The following is a 15331-nucleotide window of genomic DNA, read 5'->3' as shown; positions in this document are numbered from 1 at the left end:
TTTATGAAGTATGGATAACTGCTCCTGTTCTTTTAAAGAGTGTCCTGAAGATCTGACAACAAATACTAGTGTTTCACTTGGTTCTCAAACTGGATTTTTCTAAATGACAGGGAGCTGGTCCATGATTTCACAATATCAGCTGTAGCAGAGCTTATTGACTAATCACTGCAGTTGTTTGTACATCTAGTGATTTGGTGTTTCAGTAGGAAGTGGAAACTGAAAATATGTGACCACTGTTTAACTGGAACACAAAGACTGGAGTTTTTAGTCTAGAGATGTTGTTTTGGTGCAGTGGTTGAAGAAGAGCAGCCTGGGACTGTGTTACACGATCACTTTTTACCTTAAGGTCAGAGTCCGTCTTTCAGCTCACTGTGTTCAAGGAGTTTGAATCTAATTACTGGTACAAATCACTGTCACCGGGTCAACAAAACATCCACTGTCCTGTTCTCACTTCCTGCTTGTCCCATCTGTCCAAACTAAACATGTCAACTGAGCCTCTTTGTGGACTTTTAATCTTTGTTACTGTGGATTTTTACTGACCTTTGGGAAAAGGCAGCATGTAAAGTTTATTCTTCATCACCTTAACTCTCCCACAGTAGCATGTTTCATTTGTGAACTCGTTTAGCCCGGGTAATAAAAGTGAAAGCAGAAGCAAAGGCACATCCCTAGATACATTTACCCAGGTACTTTTCATTTATTTGGGTAGGCTATTTCATTCTACTCCAGTGACTTTTTACATTACAAATTAAGACTTTACATACATCATTTAGTTTCCATTATATAAAATATAACCAAACAGTTAACCAAGTACAAGAGTAAATTGATTCTTAGGTATAAATGTAGCCTCTCATCTCACTACGCTACATACTGTATAATAGGCCCACCACTACTTTTATTCAAACCTTGTGTAAGTATTTGCATTGGAATTTAAGTAAAATATAAAGTAAAATGTAAAAACTGGTTCTTCTTTTCTTCCTTTCTATCTCTAAGAAAAAACAAAAACCAAAAGTTTAAATAAAAATACATACAATAATATCATCCAAAAATGAATATTAGAATAGTATGAAACTCTTAGGGGACATTTTACTGCATTACAAGTAATTTTATTTTAGATACATACATTTACTGAGAAACACCTTTACTATAGGACTTTGAGTATTTTCACTGTGAGATACTTTTACATTACTACACAAAGTGTGTGTGTGTAATGCAGTGAACTTTTATCCGTGACGGAGAAACGTTTGCATCTGTGTGTTTCATCCAGTAGGTGGAACCAAAGCACTATCAGATGTGGGTTGAGAGCAATGCTTCGAAGAGGTTGAGGAAAAAACTATTTGTTCATCTGTTCAAAAGAAGGAGGTCATATCAGTCTCACATGTTTTAACTGAACCAATTGTGACTATTTTGTAGGAGCCACTGGTTTATTGTTGTCCACAACATCACATGCTGGCAAGTGATAAAAGAAAATTAAATGATTTCCTGTGCCTCGAGGGAACAGAGGAGAAAATGTATTTTCTCCCGTAGAGATGAAGGAGGCTACTCGGAGTAGCAGCGGATGAAGATTTAATCTCTGTACTGATGAATGAGCCACTGCTGCTCTGTCAGAGGCCGCTGAGCAGTGTTGTGCCAGTCCACACTTCAAAAGAACAAGTTCAGAGTTCAGTTCATTCAGATGGAAATGAACTAGTTCACGTTCATAGTTCACATTATAAGTCTGTTCTGGATCCAAGGAAAACAGTCAAATGACACGAGAATTTGTTTCTGTGATTTCTCTTTGTGTGTGTGTGTGTGTGCGTGTGTGTGTGTGTGTGTGTGTGTGTGTGTGTGTGTGTGTGTGTGTGTGTCTGTGTGTGTGTCTGTGTGTGTGTCTGTGTGTTTTACTCTTGATGAGGTTAAGGGCAGATAATGTCACACCTTGTTAAACCCTAAGAGACAAATTGTGATTTGTGAATATGGGCTATACAAATCAAATTTGATAGATTGATTGATTGAATATATTTACTTTATATACTGTTATGATTATATATACATTCACATACTTATACATACTTTAAATAGATTATAAATATCATGCTAGGTTGACATGAACAATTCTCACCTTGACAGAAGATGTGTTCACATCTGATAAATACATAAGATCTCTAAAACAACACAAGTTCTGTATGTATAATATTATTAGTGTAACATTGACTGCTCTGGTCTGTTTTTGTTGATCACAACAACCAGCATACTCTTACAGTTCAGACTAAACTGAGCTCATATTTAATGGTTTTGTGCGGACATTACTTCTTCCTCTGTGGTTACAGCTCCCCACTGGTATCTGAAAGAGTTTGTGAAGTTGGAAACTCCATTAAGGCGAGCCCCTGATGAAAACCCATTAATGGCTCCGCAATCGGGATTGAGGTTGGGTGGAAAGACCTGGCAGTGCAACCGCAAACAAAGCCATAAAGCCTGATGTAGCTGCCTCTCATCGAGCATCTGCAACCGAGGAAGAAAAACTGGCCCGGTGTCTGAAGACCTGTTGAATTAAAGGGGGCATTAACTGCAGCTTCCTCTGCATTATTGATGGCCGGCTCCATTCCTGAGGCCATTATGCCTCCTATTTTTCCTCTTGCAATTTTCTGCTAGACATCCCACTGTCTTCAAACACACTCCAGTGGTGCGGGCGAGCGAGGGTTCAGGCAGAGGCCTTGCACTGCTCCCTGCAGGGTGCTATTATTTTTTGCAATCAATGTTGGGCCACACAGCACCCACAAGTGTGAAGTGAAAGTAATCACAGGTTGACACGAGGGGATGATAAGTGTTATGCAAGCAGCAACCCAGAGTAACAAGACCTAAAAAGGCAGCTCTGCTCTGCTCTGTGAAGTGCCAGACACCTCAGACACTGTGGATGTGAGCCTCTCCTCGCCGTGTGACCTCCGAGAGACAAAACCAGAGACTTCTATTCGATTCTGAAGCCAAACGCTCACTAACGGGGGATTACCTCGTGACTCACCTCAGCTGCCACCAACACTACATTTGTTGTCGCGCTCTCGCACAGTCGCTGTTTTATCTGCTGCAGCACAGCTTGAGAAGCCTTACCTCGCGGCTGACCTCATCCTGTCATATGATTTAATGAGCAGGAGCTGTGTCACAAACCACGGTGTCAGGAGGATGACAGGATAGGTCTATACAATGCACTAAAGATTAATGAGGTCATCTCCTCTGTGTGAGTGTGTGTGAGAGAGAGAGAGAGAGAATAGAAAAAAGAAACTTGATGACATTGGAATCAAAATAAGAGCCTGTCTATTTATAAGCAATTATAAAGTGATGTGAGGCCCAGCTCTGGTCTACATATCAGCTTTAAATGTTATAGCTCAGCCCGGTCAGTAATAATGGGCTGACATTTTTTTTTGTATTGAGTCTCCTGGGATTTGTGTCTTCTGCCCTTTGATTCCACTCATGTGTGTGTGTGTGTGTGTGTGTGGTAGTAGATGGCTTTGCCTTTATGATGATAACACTCTGCGAGGGTGTCCGAAATCAATCAAATTCAAATCCAAAATGCCTGCCTCCATATCTCCACAGGCTATTTTAAAGGTTGGTATCGATTATTCCACCCATCCCTGCCTTTCGGGGCAGCAGACGAAAAGAGACTGCTTGAGAAATGGAGAGATGATAATGCAATTACTGGAGACGGGAGGCCTTTGTAGACAGGGCAGCGATAGTGCTTGAGGAGAGCGGGAGCTGAGCGTCAGAGGCAAACAGAAGTATTATCATAACCTTGGAAAGTAGTCAGTGAAGGTTTTCGGAGTAAGGGGCTGCAGACAAGTTGCTGATGGGAGGGTCAGCATCTGTGTGAGGGATCCTTTTTTCCCCTCACCCCATTTCTCTATTTCAATGGTCTGTATTTGTATAGTGCTTTCCTCGTCTTGATGACCACTCACACACACTATTACACAGTGTGCAGCACCTTCTCTATCACACACTGCCGGCACAGCTGTCAGGGGAAATTTGGGGTTCAGTATCCTGTCTAAGGACACATCAGCACATGGAATGGAGGAGCTGGGAATCAAACCACCGACTTTGGGGTGGTGCTGTAACTACAGAGCCATATCTACCTACACAGATAGGTAGATAGATAGACAGATAGATAGATAGATAGATAGATAGATAGATAGATAGATAGATAGATGGATAGATAGATAGATAGATAGATAGATAGATAGATAGATAGATAGATAGATAGATAGATAGATAGATAGATAGATAGATAGATAGATAGATAGATAGATAGAAATGAAACTGATGTGTATTTTGACATAACAAGAGGGTAGATGGATGGATGGATAGATGTATAAGTACAGGTAGGACTGGATTGATGGAGGGGTACAAGAGGGGGGGGGGATAGATCAATAGATAGATCGTGCTCCCTCATCCAAAAATAACAGAAATAAAAAAAAAATGAATCATATCATAAACCAACATATTTCCTCAATATAGAATCTGAAAATGTAAAAAAACAATCTTAATAAATCTGAAACACTAATTAATGCTGTGAATCAAACTATATATTGGGAAATAATATCATTTTAGTTTTATTTTTGTTATTTTAGAAATGGTCTCACTAGATAAACTCCACCACTACTGTCCACCACCACTGGATGGCGCTACAACACCGGCGCAGCGCCTCCACCTGGCCGCTGCACGCACCCTGCGACGCATCCTGCTGCTCACTGTCTCATCTCATGTCCCCCCCCCAAAAAAAAGAGTAAACCCCCAGTAATGCACCGAGTTGTGTTGGAGGCAGGAACCTCCGTCAGAAAGCCCCGGATCCACGCGGTATGAGTCCCGGCTCGGAGCTGCACGGTCCCGCCGCGCTGTCGCTCCGCTGGGTGGGAAGTTGCTGTGAGTCAGAGCCGGAGGAGCAGTAACTTTTCCAGACTTGAACAAGTGCAGCAGCAGCAGCAGCAGCAGCGAGTCTCCAGCAGCTGATCTCAGACCAGGCTCCACTCTGAGGATTGTGCGTCTGCAGACATCTGACTTTCCACCGGCGTCTCCATCCAGATGTGTTGTGTGATGCGTCCTGACGCCACAAGGAAATGGCTTTTTTCCTCTAAACAGCAGCTCTCTGGTTTTTTGGGGGTTGACAATGGAGAATAAATGAAAGGGGACGTTTCCCGGGATTAAGTGACTGCACGACGACAGGTAGGTTCTCTCACCTTTTATTTGTTCTATTCTCTCAAACTGTGGAACATGTGGTTGAATTGAGTGTGAATGATTAAATCCAAACAATCCTGATGGTTAATTTCTGACCTGCCTGTTACAGCCGAATCAGCCAAGCAGCCGAACCTATGAACAAACTCAGCGGATCGATTGGAACTATCGATTGTTTCCACTGTAATAAATAGTTATTAAGTTGTTTGGGGATAATGGCAGAAAGGTGGAGAACAGGTGGAGCTGCAGGCTTTCATGTTGTCTTCATGTCAGACTGATGCAGCAACATGGAGTCAGATCAAACTAGACATAAATCAAGTTTCCTTCTTCATCAGATCTGCTCATGGATTGGTGCGTGAGGGATTAAATTAACTGCGTTCAAATACAGAAGGAAACTTGTTTTGTATCACGTTAAAATGTTTAACATTCATAAGTGAGGCAGGTTACGTGTGTTGATCCCATCTGTGTCCAAAAAGTCATTATTTGACCATGAGATCAGAGAAGAAGAATCGAAAACCTCATCTTCCTTCCTTCCTTCCTTCCTTCCTTCCTTCCTTCCTTCCTGTCTTTCTTTCCTTCTTGCCCTCTCTCCTTCCTTCCTTCTCACATGAACTCCCTTCTATTATGTTTCTGTTTCATTTCATTTGTTTTTCTGCTTTCTGTCATCCACCCATCAACCCCCCTCTCCCTATACTCTGCATCCATCCATTCATCCACCCCCCCCACCTCTACTCATTCACCCATCCATCCATCCCTCCCTCTCTCCCTATACGTATTCATCCCTACCTGTACTTATACATCCATCCATCCATCTCTCCCTCCCTCCCCCCATCTGTACCCATCCATCCATCCATTTCTCCCTCCCTCCCTACCTGCCTATACCCACCCATTAATCCATCCATCCATCCATACCTACCTACCGGTACTCATCCATCTATCCATCCATTTCTCCCTCCCTCCCTCCCTCCCCTCCTGCCTCCCTGCCTATACCCATTCATCCCTCCATCTGATGCAGCAGATGACATCAAATGTATCCCCCCCATACGTATCAATCCCTCCCCCTATATGTACCCATCCATCCATCCATCCCTACCTGTACTCATCCATCCATCCATTTCTCCCTCCCTCCCACCCTACCTGCCTAGACCCATCCATCCATCCATCCATCCATCCATCCATCCATCCATCCATCCATACCTACCTACCTACCTACCTGTACTCATCCATCCATCCATTCATGTCTCCCTACCTGCCTAGACCCATCCATCCATCCATCCATCCATCCATCCATCCATCATCCATCCATCCATCCATCCATCCATCCATCCATCCATCCATACCTACCTACCTACCTACCTACCTGTACTCATCCATCCATCCATTCATGTCTCCCTACCTGCCTATACCAATCCATCCATCCATCCATCCATCCATCCATCCATCCATCCATCCATCCATCCATCCATCCATCCATCCATCCATACCTACCCCCCCAACACACTCTTTAAGAACACAATATTTTCTCTTTGGGAATCACTACTGACATGGTCCTGTATCTTGGTGAAGGTAAAGCCCCAAACACAAACATCTCTATTCAGCTTGTAATGGGACCTGGAGCTGGATTCCCCACATGGACTTGTGTCCTCCCTCCCAGTGAATCCAACTTCTGAATGAAGAAGAAACCAGCTTAGAAGTAAAGTGCTGTTACATTTGTCGGACTACGTCGAGAAGCCCCTTATGGAAACAGGGGCTTGTACTTGCTGTCAGCCGCCTCACACTCAGAATTACATATTTATGGTTACACTTACACACCGCTGTGGACATTTCTCTTTCTCTACAACCCCTCCCTGCTCCGAACCCCCCCGGTCCCACTTCCTCTCTTCTTCTTTTTTCGTCCCCCCCCCGTTCTTTTATCTGCCCTTCATCCCCTTGACAAGCGTTGTGCGGTCAGCTTTTTTTTCTTCCCCTCCCTCTCTTCCCCTCAATTAGTGCTATCATCGCATTTCATCCTGTGGAATACAGGGATGGTAATAGCCTTACACTCCTATTGCGTGGTGATACAATTCAGCTGTGATTAATTGAAGTCCCCTCAGAGAGTCAGAGGAGGCGTAAATCTTGCCTTTCACACTCACTGACAGGCCAGCCATTATATTGTTTTATAGATCGCCGTCAGTAGCCCTTGAAGCAGCCTGCAGCCCACTGTTGTTCTGGAGGGTTTCATTGTGCAGTGTTATTGGTTGGTATTGCTGACAGGCAGAGCAAAGGCCACCCTGGGATTTCTGGAGATGGGATCCCGGTGACAGTTCCACTGTATTTGACAGTAACATCGGAAACTCTGAAAATATATTTTTCTCCGCTCTTCAATGGTCGTCGTGAAAAGTGTGAATTTGTTATGGAGCTAAGGGGCTCGGAGTGAAAGTTTGTCTGTACATGCAAACACAACGCCGCCATAACCTCACCACACTGCACCATGGCATTCCTCCCCTAACAAATATGGCTGCTTCTGCAGGTTTTAGTGGCAATAAAACGTCCTCGTGTCTCAGAACACAGAGGTTACACAGATTAGCTTACAATTTCAAGTTTGTTTGTGTGTGTGTGTGCGTTTTTTCTAAGCCACCATCTCAGAGACATTGCAACAAACAGCCGAGCCTCACGAAGGCAGATCTCAGACTGGGGCTTGGAGAGAGCGAGTACTTGATATGCATGAGCCACCAGGTGATTTCCAGAGGAAGAGAACACCGTGGATAAGAGGCTTGTCTCTAGTTTTAAGGAGCCACCCCAGGCAGTATTTGTGTTCTCCGGCAGCTTCCTGCTCCCTCTGTCAGATCAATAGGCCATAATATGAGAGTCTGGCTTGTGTTTGCAGGCACAACGCAAGACAATACACACACTGTGTCTTTATATTCCATACATGAATGCACAGTGCTGTGGAAGTTGCACTGTTGGAATCGCCTGTTGAGGCTGCAGTCCTTCCAAATGTCTCCACGTGAGACTACATTTCTCTGTAGTGTGGACGTGCTGCACGTATTGGTGGATGCTGGATACATATAGATGTGAAAGCCTGGTGTCCTGTCACAGAGAACATAGCACTGCAGCACCACGAGTTGACCATAAAATCCTGGGTATTGCATCATTGCAGAAATTCTGTATTCTCCACCAGCCCTGCAAATTTGGCTTAGCGGAACAATAAAAAGTCAGCCATCTACTGTATCTACATGATTACACCCGATTTCAGCATTCACTGCTCAGCAGGGTTCATGGGCAAATGTGTTTAGAAAGCGCAGTTTGTTCCACCTCTCCTAACGCCAACTCGAGCTGCTCGGGTGAATCCGTTGGGGTGTTTAAAGGGAAATTCACATCCCCACCGTAGTGAACGAAATGCAGCATTGTGACACTCGTGTGCAGCTCCGTCATGTACGGAGGAGGAGGAGGATACGGGGAGAGCATATCCTGTGTTTTATGGAAGCTATTTAAAGGAGCATGCCCAAGATGGGCTTGCTGCAATGAACTGTAACCACCGACAAAAGACCAAGACAATAAACAAACAAATTGGTTTCCTGGAAGCCAGCAGTGTCCCACTCACTCGCCCGGGCTGATCCTTGCCGATGCGGCAAGCTGTTTTTTCCTCAGAGATTAGGCTGTGAAGCACAACTCCATCTCTTATTTATTCATGCTGATTTGCTGTGTGCATGTTTGGTTATGGGTGTGTGTGACTGTGTGTGTGTGTGTATGTGAGAGAGAGAATGAGACAGAGAGAAGAAGGGAGAGAGAAAATAATTATGTGTGTGTCCATCACACATGTGTGAACAGGCTTCTGTATCTCACACTGCACTATTAACATGATGGGCTCACTCATGTTCAAGATCACATAACACTGCTCATGTCATGAATTCAAAGTCATCATTCCAATAATGTTTGTTTAAATTCCTGCATTTTACAATTTGAGATTTGAGTTTGTTTTGGATGGATTTCTTTGCCACGTCATATTCCATTTATCGATGGGATAAGTTTTTCAGGTCCCCCGTGGCTCTCGAGTTAAAAGGTAATAGACCTGTGTGAGGTGTCTGAGAGTTGGAGCACTTCTACATCTTGGGTCATCTTGAAAGTCGGCTAAAAAGCCCAAAAGATAAACAACGGGATACTAAAACATCTGGTTCTTTGTAAAAACGTCAAAGGTACAAGCCTGTGTACATAAAAACACAAGGTGAGATGTTAACTTCAACCCCCAAGATGCAGTTTGGTCAAAAGCATCAAGTGACAGAGTTTAAGATAATGTGAACACCAGGCTGTAAAGCAGTGTTTTGCTGCCCTCTCTGGTTGAAAGTTTGTAGCCTGCTGTGGCACCTGCAACCAGACTCATCAGTGATGTCACTTGAGCTATTTGTATTCTTTCAGTTTCACGTCCGTTTCCTGTTTGAAACGTCATCAACACACCCACTGACTTTAACTCTGTGATGGCAGGAAAAGAGCTAGAAAATGTCCCTAGCATCTCCCTGGGACATTTGCATTCCCACATACAGCCCCTCCAAAAATCATTGGAAAATGTCCGGAGTTCAGTGCATATCTGAAAGCAGGCCTTTACCTCCTTCAGCCCAGTATCAGCTGGGATCAGCCTCTGCCCCATGTGATCCTAGGGGGTATAGCTAATGGGTACGATGGAAAGATTCCCTGACACATGTCATATCGAAGCAAACTAACTTTCCAAATAGTCTTCACCACCCTGAACGTACTCGTGTGCACAGTGGAAGAAGCACGTGACTCTTCCTGGGAATTCAGCTGGACACTGAGGACGGTGACGTACGGGTGGAGAAGAGTCTTAGCAGAGCTTAGGAGTCCAGTCTTCCGTGGAGGTGGTTTTCAGCTTTGTCGGGCATCAGGCTTTTCCTCCCGAGTCCCCTCCTCTTTCTCTCCCCTCCTTCAATACCTCTGTCTTTGCTGCCTTTCCTTGAGCTAGCCAGTGTTTGGCAGCTCTTCGCTCCCAATGTTGTGCCTTTGCGCTGAATTCCCATCAACTCCGTCTCCAGCTCAGCAGCGATGGAACTTAATTCTCCAAGCCCTTAACCATCGGCCCCCTGAAAAGGTTGGGGAATTGCAAATTTTGAGAAGCACCACTTCTAAACCCATGGTTCCTCCGGGAGTAAGGGAGCGCTCAGTTTTTTCCTTGGCAGATTTCTCTCTCCCCCTCTGTTTCCCTCACTTGTGGTGCCTGAGGGTCCACACAGCAATATGTTTTTGCTCCTGCTCTTCTCTTGTGTTGTCAAGCTCCACCTCATGCCTGTAATCATTAGGCTCCAATTTGACCAGAAAATTGCAATTACGGGGTTTTGGAAAAAAAAAAAATAACGAGCCTGTAATTTTCTGCGCTCCTTAATTCCTTTGTTGACAATGCAGGAGCATGGATTCCTTGTTGTGGTTTATAATCAATCGAGTCGGACTCAATAAAATATGCAATTAATGTCAAAGGTCTCACTCCCTGTGCATCACAGAGGAAGGCTGCGTGTTTCCCTCTGGTTTGCACCACGATTTTGTCAGTTTCATCTTTTTTGCCCGTCTTTCCCCACATCATGCAAACAATATGTGTGTTGGATCATGTGACCCAACATGTTTCTTCACCATGAGGACCCATCCAACGCGGGCTCCTATCTTCAAAAGAGATGCCCCCGTGTCGTTAAACGCGCCGTGCAGAAGCCGGCGTCGCAGCCTTGATCTAATGCCGGAGATGAGAATGAGAAATCTGGGTACTTGTGTTATCTCCGCCATGATAGAATTAGCTCAAGGGTAGCTGCAGTTCACGCTTCCCTTTCATCCGTTCAAACACGCTGTGCCTCTGTCAGTCAGCTACGTGCACAGTGCACTCGCACTATTAATACATACAGAAGACTCACTTTCCATTATTCTTATGCAGTTAGAATATTTTTTGCCCTGCCACATTATAATGTGATTAATTGATGAAGCACTATGAACAATCCTTTACCGGGATTTATTCTTGACATGTAAATATACTTTTTCCCTGATGCATGTTTGACCAATGATTGTCTGGGAGGGTGTCACATGAGCTCATGGACTCTTTTCTAGAAGGTCACTGCTCCTTCCAAGTAGAAATACTGTAAAAATGGGGCCCGATTGTTACAAAACTAAATAAAAAATAATACTAGATTTGATATATTCTGTTAGACATGTAACACACTTTTATTTTGATTTAAGAAATTAGCTGTTTGCATGCGTTTCTTTTCATCCTGTTATAGTTTGGGTGAGTAAAATCACAGTGTACAGGCAACATAGAAGAAAATCAGGAAATAGAAATCAATTCCACCCCAGGGACAGTGTAAACACACCAAGACATAAATGGATAGGTCAATGGGCAAAGCTACCAAGTGCTCTCCAATTCTATTTCAGGATTTTGGACAGAAAGCAAGAGGTTTTAAAGTAAAATTAGCATTTGAGTTATTGTTAGTGAATATCCTGGTTTATTTTACAATATCTTCTGCTATGAGATCGTATGTAAAGATGGAAAACACGTCTCCACTTGCTCCAATTATCCAGACATGGAGCTAAAACATCCAGAGAATGCGCAGTAGCGATCAAGGGATTGAGCTGTGGAAGCAAGGTCCCATTAAACATGAGCCCCAGCTGTCAATCATGATGTTTCACCCTATTCTTATAGCATCAAATCACTAATTAAAACCAAACTTACACATGAACAAACATCAGTGTGAGAAGAAATATCAATGAAAAACTTTATTTGATGTGTACTTTGACTTTTTAGTTTTGTCCCATACATAACATGGAGGAGGCTGGATTTATGACCATAGTACAGTCTCTGATTCCTTAACAGAGGACAACACCTACGATTACCCATAACACCCCTCTCTGTGTAGGTTCACCTGAGTGTTAAACATCACAGAACCACAATACCTTAAATCCCCAAAATATCCATGACGCAGCTTACGGATCTAAAACAGAAAACCTGCTGGTGTTTTCTGGTTAAAACCCTGAATGAGGCTGTGTGTGGCCCTTTACTGTATCCGTGTAGCACACTGAAGCATTTCCTGTTCGTGCCGCACACTAAGATTGATGCCTGTTTTTAGACCAGCATCAATTTTCAGATACAAAGCAGAATTATAAGCCCTGGGATGGAAAACAATTTTGTTCCTTCTCCTTCTGTGTTCTGATTTGTCTTCCCTGCACTCTCTCACTCTCTCTCTCTCTTTCCTTCAAACACACACACACACACGTACACACACACACACGTACACACACACACACGTACACACACACAAGCACTCTCTCACCACAGTGTGCAAGGTTACTAATTTCTCCTGGGCTTTGGACTTCGGCGTGTGAGGAGAAAATGAAAGAGAGAGGAGAAGCGCTGTTGCACTGGCAGCTCGGAGGAAGCCGCCCACATTGAAGGAGCCTGATATCACCTCTCATCTCATCTTTTTTTATTCCTTTTTATTTTCCGCTGCTCGCGTGTCTGTTCCGTCTCAGGGCCCAGAGCTCCCAGCATGCACCGGCCCTCCTCGGGACTGTGTCAGTTAAATCTTTGACTCCATTTACACCTGGTGTTTAAAATATGTTTTCGTATCCTTGTATCTAGATGGGAGTTTAACCTGGTTATATTTACACCTGGTACCAACATGTGTCTCCAGTGTCCACGTTGAGATCTGATCGCTCTGTCCAGCGCACGTCACAAAGAAAACATCAAACAACAAAAACGATAGAAGAGGAATAGAGGAAGATGTTATTTATCGGTGCACCTGTGCTATTGTGTATTTTCTTGCTTTGTGATTGGTCTCGTCTTGTATAACGTGAGAACTAAAGAGAGCGCTGCTTTGTGTGTTAACTGGCTAGTGGCTCATAGCTGCTGATGCCTCGCTGGTTGGGAACAGTTGCGTGTGGTTATTACTTCCGCCCATGGAGTCATTGTATGTGGATTGCCAACACAATTGCGTTTGTGTTTCAATGTGTGTGTCTGACCCCCTCCAGAGGTGGTTTGACTGATTGGATCACAACCCGTCCCTGATGCGTCTTGGATGCATTTACACCTGCGTTCTCATGTGGTCAGGCTTTATCCGATTGTAATCTTATCACCCAGAACACATTTGAATAGGCCACCACATGTGAATGAGATATTTGTTTACTCCACAGTTTCAGGTATTGGAGACACATCACACAAAATTGTGCAATGTGAGGAGACACTGGAAATCTAAGTGTGATGCTCTTGCATCCAATTCAAGTGTAAATGTCATCAATTAACTTCTTTGATGATTACATTCATTTCTAATTTAAAGAATTTAATTAATGTGAGAGGTTTTCTTCAAACAGCAAGAAAAGAACTGCAGCGTTATTCCCTCCGTAATAAAGTCCTAAATTCTTCAGGTAGATTTGAAAATATTGAAAATATAAACGTTGAAATAAAAAAAATATAGTAGCTATATCATTATTTCGTTTTTTTAAATATTGAATTAGACAGTTATCCAGTTTCTAATAAAACCAGAGATGGCTCAAGTCGGCTGATTATCGGATATTAGCTTGTTCCTGCTTCAAACTATCGTTATTATATCGGTCATTATATCGGTCATTATATCAATTAAAACAAATAAATTGTTGATAAATTCCAGATTACAATTGGTATCATTGGCAGAGACAATAACATAGGTTTAATTTGTATTAAATGCAAAAGTACACAGCTTGCCTGAATTTAAAATAGAATCATACATCTGCTATGCATGTGTTAATCGTCAACACTGCTGAACCTTAAGATGTAAATAGCCTTGAGAGAACTGTATGTTTTGATTTTGCACGATACAAATAAAATCGACTTTAATGGAAATTGTAAAACAAAAAATGGCAAATTGTGGACGTTTGTATCTTAGCTTTAGTTTCAGAATTATCTCACCCCTACACATTTGCGTTGGTGTTTTTTAGTCAGCGATGGAACAGACAATGTGATGAAGACAGAATGTTCATCATATTCGTTTGGATTTCATCCTCCTCCTTCTCTTGGGCACTGAAATTAGTCCAATTGTGATCGAAACATTATCTGGCCTCTGTTTCTTCATACAAACTCTCCACTGACTATTAATAGAACATTGCAACATCACAGCTCGTCAGTGCTCATGAAACTAGGTTGAATTTTTCTTCTAAATATGCTCAATAAAAGTGTCTATTTGTGGGCTTTGTCAAAATTAGGCCTTTTAGAAACGAACCAATGCTTTCATTATAATTGTCAAAGCTAGCCGGATATAAATTGTGTTTAGCTTGCTCTTATTTCACCCTGTTAATGACGTGACGCAGCCAGTTTTACCTCTGACCCCGGGCACCTCTCTGCTTCACCATTTAAGACATAATGGAGATATTTTTGCCGCTATTCCCTTTGTCCCTCCTGCACATCTCTTAACACCTTTTCCCTCGGCCCTAATTCATTTAATCATTTAAAACCGGGGGCCTCCATTATTGATGTCCCCCAGCTGTCTGTGGCCCTGGCCCGGCCTCCTGCAGCACCCCGTTGCAGAGTGTGTCTGGATGGACACATTCCCAGGCTGCTCATTAATTGATGCCTCAGTTGACGCCAGAGGGCTAATGCACTTTCACTCTCTGCTTGCTTTCCCTGCCGATCCAGTGTGCTGTCCCCCCCTCCCTTCTCGCAGAAGCTGGATGTCATGAATTTGTGCTAAAAAGGTTCAAAAGGTGTCTTCGCCCCACTGGCCCTCTAAGAGGGAAGACTATGTTAGAATCAGGGTTAGATCTGAGGGAGGGAGTGAGTTCACGGCCACGGCCACAGGAGTCGCGACTGGAGTGGACAGCAAACCTTTTCTCTTTTTTTCTATCTCTCTCTGTCCTCGTTTGGTTTCTCTGGATCCGGGTCTCCCGTGTTCTCCGTCGTTCGGCTCAGTATGTGGGAGGTGGCCTCCTCCTCTGCTGTTGCCTAATTTGAAGAGCAGTCTGAACCAGAGGGGAGGTTTTTCAAGGAGTTCATTATGCTGAACACTCACCACAGGAAACACGACGTGAAGGATAAAAAGATAAGTAAGTAAGAGCTGCAAAAATCATACAAAAAAAGACGGCAGGAATTGTGCTCGGGAAAAACAAGAGCTTTTTTATCTTCTTTGTCATCTCGTCCTCGTCGGTTTTG

General features: G+C 43.4%; 1 protein-coding gene across 1 annotated transcript in view; it reads left to right on the top strand.

The window, feature by feature from the left end:
- The first annotated feature begins 4769 nt into the window (after positions 1–4769).
- tafa3a (TAFA chemokine like family member 3a) overlaps positions 4770–15331 on the top strand; it is a 95236-nt gene continuing 84674 nt past the window's right edge. The window contains exon 1 of the mRNA XM_035149734.1: positions 4770–5184. The gene's annotated coding sequence lies outside the window, so the exon portion shown is untranslated. The remainder of the gene's footprint in view (positions 5185–15331) is intronic.

Source organism: Hippoglossus stenolepis, chromosome 3 (assembly GCF_022539355.2).
Source record: "Hippoglossus stenolepis isolate QCI-W04-F060 chromosome 3, HSTE1.2, whole genome shotgun sequence".
NCBI classification, from domain to species: Eukaryota; Metazoa; Chordata; class Actinopteri; order Pleuronectiformes; family Pleuronectidae; genus Hippoglossus; species Hippoglossus stenolepis.
Note: the sequence above shows the minus strand (reverse complement) of the source record. Positions and strands in the feature narration are given on the sequence as shown.